This window comes from Orycteropus afer, unplaced genomic scaffold, assembly GCF_000298275.1.
Source record: "Orycteropus afer afer isolate SDZICR_OR568_19922 unplaced genomic scaffold, OryAfe1.0 scaffold00338, whole genome shotgun sequence".
Classification (NCBI taxonomy): domain Eukaryota; kingdom Metazoa; phylum Chordata; class Mammalia; order Tubulidentata; family Orycteropodidae; genus Orycteropus; species Orycteropus afer.
The window spans coordinates 921,722-925,047 of NW_006921925.1; the positions used below are offsets into that span (position 1 = coordinate 921,722).

At 42.7% G+C, this 3,326-nt stretch overlaps 1 protein-coding gene across 1 annotated transcript in view; it reads left to right on the top strand.

The window, feature by feature from the left end:
- LHFPL6 (LHFPL tetraspan subfamily member 6) overlaps positions 1-3,326 on the top strand; it is a 441,882-nt gene that overhangs the window by 302,988 nt on the left and 135,568 nt on the right. The gene's annotated exons all lie outside the window — the stretch shown is intronic.

A 3,326-nucleotide genomic window follows, 5' to 3' on the forward strand; every position in this document is an offset into this window, starting at 1 on the left:
TGCTAATGTTGAGAAGAAAATGGAGTCTTGAGTCTTGGAGTTCAGAAAAATCGTATGGGATACACGTATAAATTTGTAGTGTCAGCATATAAATGATGTACAGGTCAGCTTCCTGGAAACAGACAATGAAATGGAGATTTGTATCCTGTAAGTTTATTGGGAATGCTCTCTGGATCAATACCTGTGAGAAGTGAAGAAAGCAGGATTGGGCAGAGGAAAAAGTCAGGCTACAACAAGAGCACACAGTAAGTGCCTCTACCCACTCCAAGGGCAATTCTGGGTGGGAATGGAGCTGCAGAGTTGTCCAACATCATACCCCGACATTAACTAGTCATTGGATGTCCAAGAATCGGGCCTTGGCTGAATCAGCTCTCTTCAGCTGAAGGCAGTCTCAGAATGTGGGAGCGGAGAAGCTGCAGATGTCAGCCATCAACGCTCCCAACAGAAAGGATAATGAGAGCTTCAGTTCCAAGGAGGGGGATCTGGGAGGACATCAGCATTCACTGTAGATCCTAACTACTCTCATCCATAGGGAGGAAGAGATCACAGAAGGTATAAATGTAGGTAAAGATGATGCCCAAGGGCTGAGCCCTGGTACTCTCTGAAGTTAAGAAGCTGGGGTGATGGAGTGCAAAGGGAAGACGTCCATCAAATCAATTCAACGCATAGCAACCCCTCCTTGAGTTTCTGAGGTGGTATCTCTACAGAAGTAGATTACCCCGTCTTCCTTCCAAGGAGTGGCTGGTGGGTTTGAACTGCCAGCCTTCTGGTTAGCAGTCACATGCCTTAGGCACTACGCCACAACAGCTCCTTGAGAAGAAATAATTCTACTGAAAAGAGTGCAAGGAGGGTATGGTGTCCTACAAGCCAAGTGAAAAAACACATTTCAAAGAGACAATAATACATCAAACACTGTAGTATTTGAGCTCAAGTATGATAAGAGTTGTGAACTGACCATTGGATTTTACAAGACAGAGGCAGTTGGTAAGCTTGAAAAAGAGTTATTTCGGTAGAAGGTTAGGAATCACAACCAAACTGAAGCACGTTCAAAAGAAAATGGGAAATAGGAATTTGGACACAGTGAGTGTAAACCATTCTTGAGAGGAATTTTGTTGTAGAGTAGCAGAAAAATGCAGTGGTAGAGAGGGCAGTGTTTGAAAGTTGTTTTAAAGTTGGTAATTTGACATGTTTGAATATTGACGGTGGCTGGGGTTGAAGTCTTTTGAAAAGTCACTCCACCATATGCCTGGGGTTTGGGACTGGAATAGCTGGGGCTCTTTGGGAATCTCTGTGTACTATCTGTTCATGTGTTTGGTAGACTGCAGGATAGCTGACGTCTAACACAGAGGCTGATAGATCCAAGAAATTATCTGAGAGAGGGCCAGGGGGAGACTTTATCATCTTTTCTAACCTGACCTTAGAGGTCAAGGAGCATTATTTTTGCTTCAAAGACCCACCAAGATTCAAGGGAAGGTTTTATAGACTTCCTTTCCTGATGGAAGGTATATTAAAAATATTCCAGGCATGCTTGAAAACTGCCATTGCATGGCTTTGGAGTTTAGAGAAATTTTATTCTGTTTTTTTTTTTTTTTTTTCCTTTGTCTTTTCTCACTGAAATAGGAAACAAGGCTATCATTTTGATATTAGGATAGGGGATAGGTTTGGGAAGTTTGAAGAGCAAAAATGTATAAGATGTCTGTCTATGATAGTAATGAGAAGAAATGGACTTGGGAAATGAACTGAGATTAACTGTGCTCAGTAAGAAAGCAGTGCTTGATTTTGAGGAAGGCTTTAACTAGGGAGATGACATGTAGACTGGGTGTTGAAATGGAAGGTGTCTGTGTTGACAAGGTGGTTGTTATTATGTGCATTGACTCGGAACTAACTCATAGCGATCCCTCCTTGGGTTTCCGAGGCAGTATCACTACGGAAGTAGATTGCCCAACCTTCCTTCTGAGGAGTAGCTGGTGGGTTTGAACCACCAGCCTTCTGGTTAGCAGTCAAGTGCCTTAGGCACTATGCTACCAGAGCTCCCTATGTTGACAAGGTAGAGGAGGGGAAAAAAGCTCTCAAGACAGAGAAAGGAATGTAAATTCTAGTCTCAAACTCCAGGCATGTGGTGGAGTGACTTTTCAAAAGACTTCAACCCCAGCCACCATAAATATTCAAACATGTGAAATGCAAAGGGCATCAGGTGAGAGGTTCTCTGGAGGAGGGGAGTGTCCTTATATTGCAGTTTCTAGAGGAGGGCTGAAACTGTTGCTCTTTTGTTATGATTCCCAGCAGGGAGAGAAAGGCAGAGAGTAGCTCAGTAGCTCAATAGTCCTTAGGAACTTGTAATCAAACTCACAGTTAGATGCTACTACACACCTACTGTAGTTGTTGTTGTTAGGTGCCTTCCAGTCAGTTCCAACTCATAGCGACCCTGTGTACAATAGAACAAAACACTGCCCGGTCCTGCACCAGCCTCACAATCCTTGCTATACCTGAGCCCATCTTTGAAGCCACGGTGTCAGTCCATCTCGTTAAGGGCCTTACCCTTTTTCGCTGACCTTCCACTTTACCAAGCGTGATATCCTTTTCCAAGGAATGGTCCCTTCTGACAACATGACCAAAGTAGGGGAGTTGAAGTCTGGCCATTCTCGCTTCCAAGGAGCATTCCAGCTGCACTTCCTCCAGGACAGATTCGTTAGTTTTTCTGGCAGTCCGTGGTACTTTGAATATTCTTGGCCAATACCACAACTCAAAAGCGTCAACTCTTCTTCAGGAGCATCTCAGTCTTCAAAGAAACATGTTTGCTCTTCAGCACTTTAAAGTGGTCTTTTGCAGCAGATTTGCCAGTGCTATAAGACGTCTGATTTCTTGACTGCTGCTTCCATTGACGTGGATTGTGGAACCAAGTAATATGAAATCTTTGACAACTTCCATCTTTTCTCCATTTATTGTGATGCTACTTATTGGTCCAGTTATGAGGATTTTCATCTTCTTTATGTTGAAATGTAATCCATACTGCAGATTATAGTCGTTAATCTTCATCAGTAAGTGCTTCAAGTCATCTTCACTCTCAGCAAGTAAGATAGTGTCATCTGCATATCACAGGTTGTTAATGACACTTCCTCCAATCCTGATGCCATGTTCTTCGTATAGTCTAGCTTCTTGGATTATTTGCTCAGCATACAGATTGAATAATTGTTGTATGATAAGCAAATAAGCTAGACACACCTAATGAGAATGGCTAAATAAATCAGAAAGGCAGGCCATACAACATTTTCGTGAGGATGTGAATGAACTGGAGCTCTCATACTCTAGATAATGCAAACTAATCT